Raw genomic sequence first — 19380 nt, 5'->3', positions numbered from 1 at the left:
AGTGAGAGAGGGAAGGGTACAAATGAACATAAAACCTCACATTTTCCCACATCGAAGCTACCCAAGATATCCAAAATATATAAAACTTCCAAGTTTGAGAATGTTGATTGTTGAGCTATGACTTGTAACTCGGGCAAGTAAAATGGTTGGATTGTGGCTTGGGACTCTGGGGTGGGCTGTGCCACGCTTCAACCGATGTTGTCCTATCCAAGCCAGGAGTTGTTGGGTTTGTCTAAGCTGAAGGGCGTGGTGGACTCGATCCTATGGTGGAGGGAAACGCATGAGGCTGGCTTCACAGAGCAGTGACTACCTACCTCTCTCTCTTGGCAGTGGAAGGATAACCCGTTGGTTCATGGATTTGCCCACTCAAAACCCTATGAGATCCATTCCGGCATGAACAAGAACCACTTTTGCCAATTTTTATTCGTAAGTTGTCGGGTTTGTCTAAGCTGAAGGGCGTGGTGGACTCGATCCTATGGTGGAGGGAAACGCATGAGGCTGGCTTCACAGAGCAGTGACTACCTACCTCTCTCTCTTGGCAGTGGAAGGATAACCCGTTGGTTCGTGGATTTGCCCACTCAAAACCCTATGAGATCCATTCCGGCATGAACAAGAACCACTTTTGCCAATTTTTATTCGTAAGTTGTCGGGTTTGTCTAAGCTGAAAGGCGTGGTGGACTCGATCCTATGGTGGAGGGAAACGCATGAGGCTGGCTTCACAGAGCAGTGACTACCTACCTCTCTCTCTTGGCAGTGGAAGGATAACCCGTTGGTTCGTGGATTTGCCCACTCAAAACCCTATGAGATCCATTCCGGCATGAACAAGAACCACTTTTGCCAATTTTTATTCGTAAGTTGTCGGGTTTGTCTAAGCTGAAGGGCGTGGTGGACTCGATCCTATGGTGGAGGGAAACGCATGAGGCTGGCTTCACAGAGCAGTGACTACCTACCTCTCTCTCTTGGCAGTGGAAGGATAACCCGTTGGTTCGTGGATTTGCCCACTCAAAACCCTATGAGATCCATTCCGGCATGAACAAGAACCACTTTTGCCAATTTTTATTCGTAAGTTGTCGGGTTTGTCTAAGCTGAAGGGCGTGGTGGACTCGATCCTATGGTGGAGGGAAACGCATGAGGCTGGCTTCACAGAGCAGTGACTACCTACCTCTCTCTCTTGGCAGTGGAAGGATAACCCGTTGGTTCGTGGATTTGCCCACTCAAAACCCTATGAGATCCATTCCGGCATGAACAAGAACCACTTTTGCCAATTTTTATTCGTAAGTTGTCGGGTTTGTCTAAGCTGAAGGGCGTGGTGGACTCGATCCTATGGTGGAGGGAAACGCATGAGGCTGGCTTCACAGAGCAGTGACTACCTACCTCTCTCTCTTGGCAGTGGAAGGATAACCCGTTGGTTCGTGGATTTGCCCACTCAAAACCCTATGAGATCCATTCCGGCATGAACAAGAACCACTTTTGCCAATTTTTATTCGTAAGTTGTCGGGTTTGTCTAAGCTGAAGGGCGTGGTGGACTCGATCCTATGGTGGAGGGAAACGCATGAGGCTGGCTTCACAGAGCAGTGACTACCTACCTCTCTCTCTTGGCAGTGGAAGGATAACCCGTTGGTTCGTGGATTTGCCCACTCAAAACCCTATGAGATCCATTCCGGCATGAACAAGAACCACTTTTGCCAATTTTTATTCGTAAGTTGTCGGGTTTGTCTAAGCTGAAGGGCGTGGTGGACTCGATCCTATGGTGGAGGGAAACGCATGAGGCTGGCTTCACAGAGCAGTGACTACCTACCTCTCTCTCTTGGCAGTGGAAGGATAACCCGTTGGTTCGTGGATTTGCCCACTCAAAACCCTTTGAGATCCATTCCGGCATGAACAAGAACCACTTTTCCCAATTTTTATTCGTAAGTTGTCGGGTTTGTCTAAGCTGAAGGGCGTGGTGGACTCGATCCTATGGTGGAGGGAAACGCATGAGGCTGGCTTCACAGAGCAGTGACTACCTACCTCTCTCTCTTGGCAGTGGAAGGATAACCCGTTGGTTCGTGGATTTGCCCACTCAAAACCCTTTGAGATCCATTCCGGCATGAACAAGAACCACTTTTGCCAATTTTTATTCGTAAGTTGTCGGGTTTGTCTAAGCTGAAGGGCGTGGTGGACTCGATCCTATGGTAGAGGGAAACGCATGAGGCTGGCTTCACAGAGCAGTGACTACCTACCTCTCTCTCTTGGCAGTGGAAGGATAACCCGTTGGTTCGTGGATTTGCCCACTCAAAACCCTATGAGATCCATTCCGGCATGAACAAGAACCACTTTTGCCAATTTTTATTCGTAATTTTTGCGTTGGTTCGTGGATTTGCCCAATCAAACCCTACCCGTTGGTTCGTGGATTTGCCCACTCAAAACCCTATGAGATCCATTCCGGCATGAACAACCACTTTTGTCAATTTTTATTCGTAATTTTTGAGTTGGTTCGTGGATTTGCCCAATCAAACCCTATGAGATCCATTTCGACATGGACAACCACTTTTGCTAATTTTTATTTGTAATTTTTCATGGTGGTATTTTTGGCAGTGACGACCTCTTTTCATGTTGGTATTTTTGGCAGTGACTACTTCTCACTCTCGGCAGTGGAAGGATAACACGTTGGTTCGTGGATTTGCCCAATCAAACCCTATGAGATCCATTTCCACATGGACAACCACTTTTGTCAATTTTTATTTGTAATTTTGCTTATTGGTATTTTTATTTGTATTTGTAATTTTTAATATTGGTATTTTTATTTGAAATCTTCGGCTTTTTTTTTTTTTGTTTTCATGTTGGTATTTTCATTTCATTTTTATTTGTATATTTTCATGTTGCCATTTTTATTTGTATTTGTATCTGTATTTTTTCATGTTTGTATTTTTATTTATATTTTTTCACATTCGTATTCATTTCATTCTGTTAACTTTTATATTATATTTCGTTCAGTAAGCTATTCCCTTTTTTCTTCATTGTCAAACTTCCCTAGTTTTTATTTTCCATACTATAGTCCCTCAGGAGCATAGTTTCCATACTATACTCCCTTAGGAGCATAATTTACTTCTAGTTGATCGTTCAAAACGACCTTTATGGGTGGAATTTTTTCAATCTAGAATTTTGGAAACCATTTAAGAATACATGGTTATTCTAAAAAAAAAACAATTGTAATTTGAGTTTTCTAACATTTAGATCTCACCATCTAAAAATTGGATGGTCTCAATTCAATCTCAGGATATTACGTATTTCAAGTGAGTAGAAGGTATAATGAGGAATTTCTTTTATTGAGGTCAATCAATTCAAACGCATGAGGCTGACTTCACAGAGCAGTGCCTACCTCTCACTCTCGGCATTGGAAGGATAACACGTTGGTTCGTGGATTTGCCTGTATTTTTCCATGTTGCCTTTTTTATTTGTATTTGTATCTGTATTTTTTCATGTTGGTATTTTTATTTATATTTTTTCATGTTGGTATTCATTTCATTATATTAACTTTTATATTATATTTCTTTCGGTAAGTTATTCCCTTTTTTCTTCATTGTCAAACTTCCCTAGTTTTTATTTTCCATACTATACTCCCTCAGGAGCATAATTTACCTCTAGTTGCTTGTTCAAAAAGACCTTTCTGGGTGGAATTTTTTCAATCTAGAATTTTGGAAACCATTTAAGAATATATGGTTATTCTAAAAAAAAATACAATTGTAATTTGAGTTTTTTAACATTTAGATCTCACCATCTAAAATTTGGATGGTCTCAATTCAATCTCAGGATATTAAGTATTTCAAGTGAGTAGAAGGTATAATAAGGAATTTCTTTTATTGAGGTTAATCTATGGGATAAGAGGACATCCCCAAGATTTCTGTTCCTAAAACTTATTCTAGGCAGGGTTTCACCCAAAGGTCTAAATGGACATTCTACTCTTGAGAGAGAGAGAAGATGAGGGGAACAAGTGGAAAGCTTTAATTTTAACAAAGAGATAGAGACATTTTTGGAAGTGAGAGAGTGAGGGGTACAACCGAACATAAAACCTCACATTAATCCACATTGAAGCTACCTAAGATATCCGAAACATATAAAACATCCAAGTTCGAGAATGTTGATCACTGAACCATGTAGCGTGGGCTTATAACTCGAGCGAGGGCAAGTAAAGTGGTTGGAGTATGGTTTGGGACTCTTGGGTGGGCTGCCACGATTCAATCGACGTGCCCTCTCTAAGTCAGGAGTTGGTCGGGTTTTTCTAGCCGAAGGGGCTTGGTGGACTTGATCCTATAGTGGAGGGAAACACGTGAGGCTAGCTTCACAGAACAACGACTACCTCTCATTCTCGACAGAGGAAGGACAACACGTTGGCTCGTGGATTTGCCCAATCAAAAACCCTATGCATTTATTTTTGTCAATTTTTATTTGTATTTTTTCATGTTGGTATTTTTATTTGTATTTGTATTTGTTTTTCATGTTAGTATTTTTTTTTTTTTTGTGCCAATGTTTATTTGTATTTTTTTATGTTTGTATTTTTATTAGATTTTTATTAGTATTTTGTCATGTTGGTATTTGCATTTGTATTTTGTATTTTTTCCCGTTGGCATTTTTATTTGCATTTTTTCATGTTGGAATTTATTTCCTTCTATTAACTTTTATATTTCTATTTCTTTCAGTAAGCTCCTCACTTTTTTATTCGTCGTCAAAATTCACTTGTTTTTATTTTCCATACAATACTCCCTTAGGAGCATAGTTTCTATACTAGACTCCCTCTGAAGCATAGTTTACTTCTAGTTGCTAGTTAAGAATGACGTCTTTTTAGAGGAATTTTTTCAATCTGAAATTTTAGAAACCACTAAAGAATACTTGATTATTCTCAAGAGAAAAAAAATTAAAATTTGAGTTTTCTAACATTTTGATCTCACCATCTAAAAATTGGATGGTCTCAATTCAATGCCAGGACATTACGTTTTTCTAGTGAACAGAAGGTATAATGACTTTCATTGACGTAAAGTATATGTGATAAGAGGTTATCCCCAAAATTTATGGTCCTAAAACTAATTCTAGGCAGGGTTTTACCCAAAGGTCTAAATGGACATTCTACTCTTGAGAGAGAGAGAAGTGGAGGAGAACATGTGGAAAGCTTTAATTTTAACAAGGAGATAGAGATATTTTTTGAAGTGAGAGAGTGAGGGGTACAACCGAACATAAAACCTAACATTATCCCACATCGAAGCCTCCCAAGAACATTATCCCACATCGAAGCCTCCCAAGATATACGAAACATATAAAACATCCAAGTTTGAGCATGTTGTTCGGTGGGCTATATAATTTGGGTTTGTAACTCAAGCGAGGGCAATAAAAGTGGTTGGATTGTGGTACAACCGAATATAAAAACCTAACATTATCCTACATCAAAGCCTCCCAAGAACATTATCCCACATCGAAGCCTCCCAAGATATACGAAACATATAAAACATCCAAGTTTGAGCATCTTGTTCGGTGGGCTATATAATTTGGGTTTGTAACTCAAGCGAGGGCAATAAAAGTGGTTGGATTGTGGCTTGGGACTCTTGGGTAGGCTGCCACGATTCAATTGATGTGTTCTTCTCCAAGCCAGGAGTTGAGTTGGGTTTGTCTAGCCGTAGGGCTTGAGGCCTCTTGCGCTCGGCCTTGAAAGGATAACACACATTGTCCGTGAGTTCCATTTCCACATCGATGTCGGCACTTTTTTTTGTATCTTTTGCAAATTTTTATTGGTATTTTTTCATGTTGGTATTTTAATTGATTTTTATTTGTATTTTGTTATGTTGGTATTTTTATTTGTATTTATATTTTTGTTTTTTCATGTTAGTATTTTTATTTGTATTTTTTCATGTTGGAATTTATTTCCTTCTCTTAGCTTTTGTATTTATATTTCTTTCAGTAAAAGCTCCTCCCTTTTTTCTTCGTTGAAAAACTTGTTTTTGTTTTTCCATACTATACTCCCTCAGGAGCATAGTTTCCATACTATACTCCCTACGGAGGATAGTTTACTTCTAGTTGCTCGTTCCAAAAGACCTTTTTCGGCAGAATTTTTTCAATCAAAAATTTTGGCAACCATTTAAGGCTACATGATTAATCTCTTGAGTGAGAGAGAGAAGTTGAGGAGAACACATCGAAAGCTTTAATTTTAACAAGGAGATACATTTTTGGAAGCGAGAGAGTGACGAATACAAATGAACATAAAACCTCACATTATCCCACATCGAACCTACCAAAGATATACGTAACATATAAAACCTTCAAGTTTGAGTGCGTCCGTCGCGGAGCCTGGTAACATCGGCTTGAAAGTCGAGCGATGGCCAGTAAAGTGGTTGGACTGTGGTTTGGGATTCTTCTTGGGTGGGTTGCCACGTTTCTAACGCTGCGACTTCTCCAAGCCAGGAGTTGGTCAGATTTGCCTTGCAGAAAGGCCTAAGGGCTTGGTAGACTGGATCTTATCGTGGAGGGTTTATCTAGTCGAACGGCTTGGTGGACTGGATCCTTTTGAGGAGGGAAACGAGTGATCTGCTTCACCGAGCAACGACTTCCCCTGGGTAGTGGAAGGATAACGCATAGGGTCATGGATTTTCCCAATCAAACCCTTTGAGTTTCATTTCTACATGGACGACCAATTTTTTCATGTTGGTATTTTAATTTGTATTTGAATTTGTAATTTTTCATGCTGGTATTTTTATTTGTATTGTTTGTGCCAAATTTTATTTGTATTTTTTCACGTTGGTATTGTTATTTGATTTTTATTTGTATTTTGTCATGTGGTATTTTTATTTGTTTTTCTGCTTTTCAGAGCAGCGAGTACCTTTCACTCTGGGTAGTGGAAGGATAACACATTGGGTCATGGATTTTCCCAATCAAACCCTATGAGTTTCATTTCTACGTGGACAACCACTTTTGCCAATTTTTTCATGTTGGTATTTAAATTTGTAATTTTTCATGCTGGTATTTTTATTTGTATTGTTTGTGCCAAATTTTATTTGTATTTTTTTATGTTGGTATTGTTATTTGATTTTTATTTGTATTTTGTCATGTGGTATTTTTATTTGTTTTTCTACTTTACAGAGCAGCGACTACCTTTCACTCTGGGTAGTGGAAGGATAACACATTGGGTCATGGATTTTCCCAATCAGACCCTATGAGTTTCATTTCTACGTGGACGACCACTTTATCCAATTTTTTCATGTTGGTATTTTAATTTGTATTTGAATTTGTAATTTTTCATGCTGGTATTTTTATTTGTATTGTTTGTGCCAAATTTTATTTGTATTTTTTTATGTTGGTATTGTTATTTGATTTTTATTTTTATTTTGTCATGTTGGTATTTTTATTTGTGTTTGTCTTTGTATTTTTTCATGTTGGTATTTTTTTTTCTATTTTTTCATGTTGGTATATATTCCTTATGTTAAAGTTTATATTTCTATTTCTTTCAAAGCTCCGCCCTTTTTTCTTCATTGTCAAACTTCCCTTGTTTTTATTTTCCATGCTATACTCCCTCAATAGCATAGTTTCCTTACTACACTCCCTCACGAGCACAATTTACTTTTAGTTGCTTATTCAAAAAGGCTTATTCAAAAAGGCCTTGTTGGGGAAATTTTTTCAATCTAAAATTTTGGACACCATTTAGAATACAAGATTAGTCTCAAGAAAAAACAATTGAAATTTTAGGTTTCCTAACATTTACATGTCAACATCTAAAAATTGGATCGTCTCAATTCAATCTCAGGACATTATTATTTTCAAGTGAATGGAAGGAAATAGTGAAGAATTTCTTTTATTGAGGTTAATCTATGTGATAAGAGGTTATCCCCGAAATTTATGGTCCTAAAACTAATTATAGGCAGGGTTTTACCCAAAGGTCTAAATGGACATTCTACTCTTGTGAGAGAGAGAGAGAAAAGAGGAAGAGAGCATGTGGAAAGTTTTAATTTTAACAAGGAGGTAGAAACCTTTTTGGAAGTGAGAGAGTGAGGGGTACAAAAGAACATAAAACCTCACATTATCCCATATCGAAGCTACCCAAGCTAACCGAAACATCTAAAACTTCGAAGTTTGAGAATGTTGATTGCTGGGCCTGGTAACGTGGGCTTGTAATTCAAGCGAGGGCAAGTAAGGTGGTTGGATTGTGTGGCTCGGGACTCCTTGGGTGGGCTGCCACGTTTTAATTGGTATGCCCTTTCCAAGTAAGGAGTTAGTTGGGTTTGTCTTGGCGAAGGGCTTGGTGGACTCCTTTATGTAGTGGAGAGAAAGATGTACAATGAGTTCAATTTCCCCAAGGACAACAACTTCGTATTTTTTAATTTTGGTATTTTTATATGTGTTTTTTGTGCCATTTTTTATTTGTTTTTTTTCATGTTGTTATTTTTATTTGATATTTATTAGGATTGGGTCCACCAAGCCCTTTGGTTAGGTAGTCACTGCTCTATGAAGCCAATCTCATGGGTTTCCCTCCACTATAGAATTGAGTCGACCAAGCCCTTTGGCTAGACAAGCCCGACCGCCTCCTGGCTTAGAGAGGGCAGGTCGATTGAAGAGTGGCAGTCCCAAGAGTCCCATGCCACACTCCAACCACTCTCCTTGCCCTCGCTCAAGTTACAAGCCCACGCTATTGGGCTCAGCGATCTACATCTCAAACTTGGAAATTTGATATGTTTCGGATATCTTGGGTAGCTTTGATGTGGGATAATGTGAAGTTTTTTATTCATTTGTACCCCTCACTCTCACTTTAAAAAATGTCTCTATCTCCTTGTTAAAATTAAAGGATTCTACGTGCTCCCCTTCTCTTCTCTGTGTATCTCAAGAGTAAAATGTCCATTTCGACCTTTGGGTAAAACCCTGCCTAAAATTAGTTTTAGGACCAGAAATTTTGGGAATAACCTCCAATCACATAGATTAACCTCAATAAAAGAAATTCCTCATTATACCTTCTATTCACTTAAAAAATATGATACAGTGAGATTGAATTGAGACCATCCAATTTTTAGATGGTGAGATCTAAATGTTAGAAAACTCAAATTTCAATTTTTTTTTTGAGAATAATCATGTATTCTTAAATGGTTTCCAAAATTTTAGATTGAAAAAATTCCCCCCAAAAAGGTCGTTTTGAATGAGCAACTAGAAGTAAAAAATGCTCCTGAGGGAGTATAGTATGGAAACTATGCTCATGAGGGAGTATAGTACATTGTTAGCAAGTCGGGGATTATCAATAAATCGGCTCACCATGAAATTGGAAATTAATCGTTTTTATTTTAAAAAATCAGATAAAAAAATTGGGTAAAAAATATGAATCGGTAAAAATACTTCATATAAATAGATCGTGAATATATCGGATTAGGCTAAAAAATAGGAGTAAAAAAATCAGATATATTTAAAATATTAAAAATTTTAAAACTCTAAATATATTTATCACTCAGTATAGAAAAATTTAATAGTAGTGAGGAGTAATGCTTTCATTCTATATATATCACTCAGTATAAAAATGACCTCCCTATAAATATAAATTTCAAATTTTTAATGTGATATATCTCTAAATCATAAGATGAATATCTATTCTATTCGTCAAGATAAGTATTGGGTGGGTGAATTCAATTTTCATCTTTCTAGAAAGACATTGTATACCCCATAGTTGCTAACTATGGTCTACCCGTAACCACCCGAAAAAATACGCACCATATCCATAGCAGAGAACCAAAGAAAGTTTCAGGAGAATAGAAATAAAAATAGAAATAGAAATTTCATGAAACAGAAAAAAGATATTGAACTTTCCCAAAAAAAAATAAATCAAAGTATATTATTAAGAAAGATTTTTCGAAACAATTTTTTCAAATTTTGAAAAAGTCGCGTTTTAAACTTCTTCCTGAAAAGATCGCATATTTTTATCGATCTATTGAAAAAGTTGCAGATAAAATCATTTTTCAAAACAAGCATGGCTTTTTTGAAAACTTCGTGATTAAATCGGCGACTTGCTAACTATGATATAGTATGGAAAATAAAAACAAGGGAAGTTTGACAATGAAGAAAAAAGGAAAGAGCTTACTGAAAGAAATAGAAATATAAAAGTTAACACAAGGAAATAAATACCAACATGACCAAATATAAATAAAAATGCCAAAATGAAAAAAAAAACAAATACACATACAAATAAAAATACCACCATGAAAAAATACAAATAAAAATCCAATAAAAATACCAACATGAAAAAAGACAAAAATAAATTGGAAGAAAAAATATAAATAAAAATACCAACATGAAAAAAATACTAATACAAATAAAAATAAAAAGATTAACATGAAAAAATACAAAAAAAAGATTGGCACAAGGGGTTGTCCATGTGGAAATTGAACTTATGGGGTTTGATTGGGCAAATCCACGAATCCTTGCTGAGAGCAGTGTTTTAAAATGCGGATCGATGACCCGGATCAGACATCTCAAAAACCCATCTGGATTGGTGAATTGACGATCCGGATAGAGAATCGGCTTAATCGATCGGATTAAGCCTTAAAAAAAATCTGAAAAAATTATTAAAATTCATTATAAATGTTGTTTTTAGGAATCCAAAAAGAAATGTGGGTACTCCATTAAGAATTTTCATTTCTTTGTATGAATATGCGAATATTGATATGTTCTTTCCCTGCATGAACTATTGTTTACCATTTAATTTACATCACACAAAAGGATAAACATAGAATTATCATGGATTAGGTATATTATCATACATGGACTATAATAAAGTATACAATTCGTAACATACGACTTAAAAATAAAATGACAGACGACGTCATTCTTCATCTTGGTCACGCTGGTGCCATTGATTGAATTCGTGTGACAATTCATTGACTTGTTCTAAAAACAAATCATCCAAATTAGTGGGCACCTGACTATACCCAAATCCCTGAGTGTTAGTGTTTTGTTGTGGTCATAATCCAAAATCCCTGAAGCTTGTCCATCCTTCATGCTCACCTACACTGTCGTGCTCGTCCCTACCCTCTTTGTTAGGACTCGATATATGAATAATTTGGTTGGGATTGGGTGGCATTAGAATCATCATCTCTCTCATTTTCCCTTAGACCCCCTTCCTACTCTCCCTCATTAGGTGCAATATCATTGACATCTCCGACGAATTATGGATATGTTGGCGGGCTGCTTCATCTTTCATGCTGCCCATCACCTTCTTCAAGATCTTCCTCACCGATAGTCTCAAGGAACGCTCTCTTATGCAACACTGGCTCCTTTTACTCTACTATCCATTGTTCTGCTGTGTCAGTGACAAATATTGTGTCCAAGTCTATCGACCCGTAGTCTTCAAGCTTCCGTCTTATTTGTCGCTCTCGGAGGTTTAAGTTATAATGAATGTAGACTAGTTTATGAAGCCTCTCTGAAGCGAGTCGATTCCTTCTAGTAGTGTGCAACCATTGGAACGTACTCTAGTTTCGCTCATACCCAGTAGTAGGACATGTATGGGAGAGCACCTTGATTGTTATCTTCTTCAGGTAAGGTGCATCACTACAATATATCTCCCACCATTCAGCTGAATGAAAATGCAAAAAGCATTGTAAGGGCAAGAACAATTTATAAGATTAAATATATGAATGAACAAAATATTAGTTAGGGGATAACTTGGATCTATCTTAGTTTGAGAATTCCTGGTAAGTCTAGTTTCAAAGGATCCTATGACATCCCTATACATAGCAAATTAAAACAAAATATTTCGTTTTAGTGCATTATTCCTCACAAATATAACAACTTAATCAAGTTCTTACTCAAATATTAAATATTACCTCTTGTATTACTACTACCTGGTTTCGATGGCTTCTCTCCAGCCTGGCAATAATGTATCTGACTTCTTTCATAATGGGATGTTCATGTGTTAAATAGAAAAAAATTGGTTTGAAGAAGTAACCTAAAAAATACATAAATAGAAAAAGGTCATTTAAAATTTCATAAAAAGATAATTAAGAATTAAACATTCTAATGATATAAATATATATATACCTGTATAATGATTTAGACGTCCAAATTTGGTGTTCCACCTTCTTTCTATAATCTCGATCACTATACTAGCAAAATTGCATTTCTCCCCAATAGCTGATTTGGCCCTCTCGATACCTTCGTAAAGGATGGTCATGGTAGCTTTCTTGTCAGCATCCACTATTCTTAACACCGTGACCAAAGGGGCAGTGACATCTACGACACTGGAACATCGAGACCAGAACCTCTTATTTGAGACTATGTTTTCTACTTTTAGCCCGGTACTGGACTTTGAGAGGCGGTCATTTAACCAGTCTTCACTGGTAAACAATCTCGTTAATGCACCTTCAGATTCTCGAATAGAATCCACAGCCAAGTAATCTGTCGCAAAGCGGGTTATAACAGGCTTGATTATCTCTTTTTTATTAGACTATTCTCTGAAAAAAAATAAAATTTTAGAGTGGTTATATATAAATCTTGACACTAACCTCACTTCTTGTAGAGTCTTCTTCACAATTTTGATTTCACTGATCTCTTCTAACATAAGATCGATGTTGTGTACAGCACATGGGTCCATATTAGATGCTTCTTCTTATCCATCAACTTGCTGCCTGCAGAAACACATGCACTTTTATTGTCCGTCATAAACTGGACTACATGCTTATCTCTCACCTCGTCCACTATCTGATCATATAATCGTACCAAAAAGTTTGCATCTTTCTTTGTCCCTGATACATCTTTGCTAGACAAAAACGTTGTACCTTTTGGGGAATAGGCCAAGAAGTTAAAAAACTGCATTTTGCTAACTTTATTCAACGAACCAGCACTCAAGAGAGTAATGCCTGTTTTTGGCCAACTCTGTTTGTATTATTCAATCCACTTTATAACTTCCTCCACCTCTTCATCCTTGATTGGCCCACTGAGCTCATATACCGTCGGGGGCTTTATCCCGGGCCCGGCTCTCTGGATTGCGTTGACCATAGGTGGGAAATATAGCTATTGGCTGCATCAAAGGGGATCCCTTTATCGTAGAACCATTTACCAGCATATCTGCCCAACATGTTCCGCGTACCTTTCACCATGCCTTTGAGGGTAATTTGTTGTGACTTAGGCTTTGAGAGAAATGGGTCTATACGACCATGACCTGTAATACTGGCACTCCTAGATAAGACAGAAACAATTTCTTCAATGCCTGATTCCTCTTGATACATATTGCCACTAACCCCTCCATATATATTTGAGCTGAGCCAGTGATACATGCTTGGGCGGGGCTCGCCATGCATGTCTGAGCTAGGCCCACCACGCATCCCTCTGGTATGTTTCCTGTAAACTCATTCTTGTGGCCATCTCCAAGTCATTATTATATTGCTCTTCTGGATCATTCCCACTTGATGGCGTATATAAACCAGCTATCTCCTTATCCATCCTCTGCTTTGTAATTTTTTTACCTTTGGTAGCCTTGAGAAATATTGTCATCTGCTTTCTTATATTACTAGGGACACTATTGCACGTAGAAACATCTCCCTTAACCCCTGCCATTGATTGCTTGAACCTATGTACCCCACTACTTATCACTTTTTGGCAGTAATTACAAATAATTTTTTTTGTTGGGATCAAGTCTGACCCCATGTTGCCATGCAGGGTCTTCCATAGATCTTGCCATGGTTCAGCTGTTTTAATATGTAAATGGTTAAAACATAACCTAACAATTCAATATGAAAAATAATTGTCATGTGTAGTGATAATGTGTAGGGGTAGTTCATGAAATTATATTTGTTGTTAATGCAAAATACTTCTATTGATAAAAATAGTATAAATTATTTATGCAATACTATAGATAAAAATAGTCCATATCAGCCATTACAATAATATAGTCATCCATAATACCACTACACGTACATTTGGCATAAAAAATATTTACAATGATATAGTCATTCACAATGCCACAAATAATATTTTCAATAATATATGGGCACAATCCCAACTCAATTAAAATGATCACAAATAGTCGTACATCTCAATTACAAAAATACAAGATAATATAATAAAAAATGCAAGCTCCAAACATGCCTACAACTCAATTATCAAGAATATATATATAATTTATGTATCAACATATTTTTTTGCATTAAAAATGTAATAATGAAATTGAAAAACGCAAGATAATATATTTATCATACATGCCACAATTTTTTTACAATGATATTCATACAGTTAATGCCAACGAATATACATACATGCCACAAATAATATTTACAATAATATAGTCATTCAAGATAATATAATGATAAAATATTTATCAATCATATACACACATTTTATGCATTAAAATTAATAAATACAATTTTGCATTAAAAATTTAACAACATTTATTTTTTTGCATCAATAATTTATCAACATGCAATTTTTTAACAATAAAAATTAAAAAATACAGTTTTTCTTTAAATTAACATGTATGTTTTTGCATCAATAATTTATCAACGTGCAATTTTTTAACAATAAAAATTAAAAATACAGTTTAATTCGTCATGATAATCAAAACCTAGTCACGATTTTAACAATTTTTTTGAAAATCATGATTTCTCAAGTAAATCGATCATCAATTTCTTTTAAAAAAAAATGCAGTTCTTCACAGACCCACATGACATCAGTCATTCCAACTCGAAAGTCCGCCTCAAATCGAATAAATTACATCAAATTGAATGCATGTTATTTATTAACACATTATTATAAAAAAAAGGAATAAAATTGATTGCATGGGGAAAAAAAAAACGCAGTTCTTCACAGACCCACCTGATATCAATCATTCCATCTAAACAATCAAGCTCAAGTTGAATAAATTAGATCAAATTGAATATATTTGATGATAAACAACATTATAAGGAATCAAAACCCTATAAACTTAGCACATTATTTGTAAATAATTGAGTAAAATTGATTGAATGGAGGAAAAAAAAAAAAAACAGTTCTTCATAAATATCAGTCATTTTTTCTAATAAATCAAGCTCAAATTGAATAAATCATATCAAATTGAATACATGTGATGATAAACAACACTATAAGGAATCAAAGCCCAATAAATTTAACCCATTATTTATAAATAATTGAGTAATATCGATTGAATGGCGGAAAAAAAAAAAACGCAGTTCTTCACAACCATCAGTCACTTTTTCTCGAAAATCAACCTTAAATTGAATATATCATATCAAATTGAATACATTTGATGATAAACAACACTATAAGGAGTCAAAACCCCATAATATTAACAAATTATTTGTAAAATATTGAATAAAATTGATAGAATGGCTGAAAAAAAAAAAAAATGCAGTTCTTACCTATTTATGAACAAATCTGAGATGTAATAGTCCAAAATACTCACAAATTATGAACAAAAACTTGTAAACAACACTCTTAAAATCAATAACCCTCAGATTTTAAAAAATATGATGCCCTACCCTAAAACTCACGCTTTGTTCTTCACAAATCCAAATATTTGTGATCAAAATCAATGATTCAACAACAATTTATTGACTAAAATGTTTGACAAGATTAAAGTAAAGGCTAAAAGATTTGATTAAAAAGCTGAAAAGGATGAAAAAGGACAAAAAAATGATAAAAAATCAATGATCTCGTGAAGAACACTGTTACACCAGTGTTTTCCTATTTCGAACCGGTGACCCGGCGATTTTTACTGTTGGGAATCACCTGGTTCTCTTTGGACACGGGCGATTCCCTGTATTTCTATGGAACCTGCACGGTACACCCGTGTTTTCTTATTTCGAACCGGTGACCCGGTGATTTTTACTGTTGGGAATCACCTGGTTCTCTTTGGACACAGGCGATTCCCTGTATTTCTATGGAACCGACACGGGTATGCCTTGGGAATCACCTGATTCTCTCTGGACACGGGCGATTGCCTGTATTTCTATGGAACTGGCACGGGTATGCCTTGGGAATCACCTGGTTCTCTCTGGACACGGGCGATTGCCTGTATTTCTATGGAACCGACACGGGTATGCCGCCGTTCTCGAGTCAAACCAGGCGAGATCGGTTCAACTCGCCGAGTTTTCAATCACTGGTTGAGTCCCTGCTCTGTGAAGCCAGCCTCACATGTTTCCCTCCACCATAGGATCGAGTCCACCAAGCTCTTCGGCTAGACAAATCCGACCAACTCTTGACTTGACATGTTTCCCTCCACTATAGGATCGAGTCCGCCAAGCCCTTCGGCTAGACAAATCCGACCAACTCCTGACTTGGAGAGAGCTAGTCGATTGCTAGACAAATCCGTTTTCAATCACTGGTTGAGTCCTTGTTCTGTGAAGCCAGCCTCACATGTTTCCCTCCACCATAGGATCGAGTCCACCAAGCCTTTCGGCTAGACAAATCCGACCAACTCCTGACTTGACATGTTTCCCTCCACTATAGGATTGAGTCCAAGTCAGGAGTATAGTATGGAAATTATACTCCTGAGGGAGTATAGTTTCGAAAATAAAAACAAGAGAAGTTTGACAATGACTTGAAGAAATAGAAATATAAAAGTTAAGAGGAGATAAATACCAACATGAAAAAGTACATATAAAATTAACAACATGAAAAAATACAAATACGAATAACAATAAAAATACCAACATGAAAAAGTACAAATAAAAATTGGCAAAAAAAATACAAATAAAAATACCGAAAAAACACAAATAAAAAATTGGCAAAGGTGGTTTGTCCGTGTGGAAATGGAACTCATAGGGGTTTTGTGATTGGGGCAACAAATCCACGAACCAACGTGTAATATTTTCGCTGAGAAAGCGAGAGGGAGTTGGGGCACACTGAAAGGCAGCCTCACACGTTTTCCGCCACAACAATAGAATCGCGTCCACCAAACCTTCGATCAGAAAAACTCGATTAACTGACGCGTGCAACGCCTCCCTATAATTGTCTAGACACCAGCCCACGAGCCCACGTTTCCAGACTACGCCGTTAACAATCTCAAACTTGGAACTTTTAAATGTTTGAATATCTGCGGTAGCTTCGATGTGGGATAATGTGAGGTTTTATGTTCATTTGTACCCCTCACTCTCTCACTTCCAAAAATGTCTCTATCTCCTTGTTAAAATTAAAGCCTTCCACGTGTTCTCCTCTTCTCTCTCTCTCTCAAGAGTAGAATGTCCATTTAGACCTTTGGGTAAAAGCCTGCCTAGAATTAGTTTTAGGACCATAAATTTTGGGGATAACTTCTTATCACATAGATTAACTTCAATAAAAGAAATTCTTAATTATACCTCCTATTCACTTAAAAACATAATGTCCTGATATTGAATTCAGACCGTCCAATTTTTAGATAGAGAGATATAAATGTTAGAAAACTCAAACTTCAATTTTTTTTCTTGAGAACAATTATGTATTCTTAAATGGTTTCTAAAATTTTAGATTGAAAAAATTCCTCCAAAAACAATCTTTTTGAACGAGCAACTAGAAGTAAAATATGCTCTTGAGGTAATATAGTATGGGAACTATGCTCCTGAGGGCAGCTTGACCACAAAGAAGTAAACTATGATCCTCAGGGAGTATAGTATGAAAACTATGCTCCTGAGGGCAGCTTGACCACAAGGAAGTAAACTATGCTCCTCAGGGAGTATAGTATGGAAAATAAAAACAAGGGAAGTCTGACAAGGAAGAAAAAAATGAGGAGCTTACTGAAAGAAATAGAAATATAAAAGTTAACTGAAGGAAATAAATACCAATATGAAAAAATACAAATAAAAATAACAAGATGAAAAAATATAAGATTTCAAAAAATACAAATACAAAAAAGAGTTCAAAAAATACAAATACAAAACAGATTTCAAAAAATACAAATATTCAAAAAAGATGTGGCAAAAAGTGGTTGTCCATATGGAAATGATACTCATCGGGTTTAATTGGGTAATTCCAAAAACCAACATGTTATCCTTCCACTGCCAAGAGCGAGAGGTAGTCGCTGCTCTGTAAAGCCAGCCTCACGCATTTTCCTCCACTGTAGGGATGAGTCAACCAAGCCCTTCGGCTCGATAGAGCCAACCAACTCCTGACTTGGAGAGGGCACGCCAATTGAAACATGGCAACCCACCCACGAGCCCCAATGCCACAGTCCAGCCACCTTGTATGCTTTCGCTCGAGTTACAAGCCCATGCTACCAGGCTCAGCGGTGAACGAATTCAAACTTGGAAGTTTTATATGTTTCGTATATCTTACGTAGCTTCGATGTGGGATAATAGAAGGTTTTCTGCACCCCTCCCACGCTTCCAAAAATGTCTCCACCTCCTTTTTAAAATTAAAGCTTTCCACGTGTTTTCCACCTCCTCTATCACTCTCTAACTTCATCATTCTCTCTTTGTACTCCTCATTTCTTCTTTGCGGCATTCACTCTATGGATTTTACCTTTTTTTATTATAAAAACTAAAAAATTTGTGACTTTCATTCACTTTCTCTCTCATGTTAGTCGGCAACGCGGTCTTCCCTCGCTTGGATTTTGATATCACTTAATTGACGGTTTGGCTCCTATGTTATCTTTACGCAAGACAAATTTATGCATATCTTCCTCTAATATTAAAAAAATGCCCTTTTCAAGTTTATTATATTCATATCTATCATTTCAGTTTTTTTTCTTTTCTTTTTTTTTAAAATTTTCTCTATTTTGGATCTTGAATATTTTCTTGTCAACACAAAATTACGAGATTCCGAATTGCTCCTATTTTGGACCGCAAAGCTTGTCAAAGGTTTAAAACTTCAGACCTTCAAGGTTTGAAGTACCGAAGTTAATTTTTTTTCAACACTAGACCTTCATGGTCCCAAATTGTGAAGTACCTTTTGTGAAAAAAAAAATCCATAACTTCATACCTTTAAAGTCCAAATTTTAAATTTATAAAAAATAATATCAACATAATGTCAAACTTTAAAAAATATTAAATAGCGATAATTTTAAGGGATATAATGCATAAATTTCTTTTTATTAATGAATCAATCAGTATCCTTTACACCCCATTTAGGTATAAATACACATAAGAGGGTTCTCCAATCTACCATAAAACCAGACATGGCAAGGGGCACACGCCCCTAAGGTTCTCCTGCAGTAATTTTGGACCATGCAAAAGAAAGTCCCGGATTATGTATTCAAAATAGGGTCCTTCAAAATATATTTGTTCTGATTTTCTCTCCCCAAACCTTTGAAAGAGAGAGAACATAGGCAAGAGGCCGCAAGAAACATGTGCCTAATAAAACAAGGTTATTTATACTACATTATTAATATTATTTATCTGTTATACAAAGAGGTCACGATTACTTATAACCATTTGATGTGAAATTTGATAGTTTGGGTGTGTCACAAAGTTCGAAGAAGTTTTT

At 36.3% G+C, this 19380-nt stretch overlaps 3 non-coding genes across 3 annotated transcripts; 2 read left to right on the top strand and 1 right to left on the bottom strand.

Annotated features, from left to right (window-relative positions):
• The first annotated feature begins 101 nt into the window (after positions 1 to 101).
• On the top strand, positions 102 to 412 carry LOC148779575 (signal recognition particle RNA). Its single transcript, XR_016046625.1, has one exon.
• Positions 413 to 4126: 3714 nt separating this feature from the next.
• Positions 4127 to 4425, top strand: LOC148779574 (signal recognition particle RNA). Its single transcript, XR_016046624.1, has one exon.
• Positions 4426 to 17876: 13451 nt separating this feature from the next.
• On the bottom strand, positions 17877 to 18183 carry LOC148779573 (signal recognition particle RNA). The gene has a single exon (XR_016046623.1).
• Positions 18184 to 19380: the final 1197 nt, after the last annotated feature.

Source organism: Amborella trichopoda, chromosome 12 (genome assembly GCF_054954075.1).
Source record: "Amborella trichopoda isolate Santa Cruz 75 chromosome 12, AtrichopodaSantaCruz75HAP2 v2.0, whole genome shotgun sequence".
NCBI lineage: Eukaryota > Viridiplantae > Streptophyta > Magnoliopsida > Amborellales > Amborellaceae > Amborella > Amborella trichopoda.
Note: the sequence above shows the minus strand (reverse complement) of the source record. Positions and strands in the feature narration are given on the sequence as shown.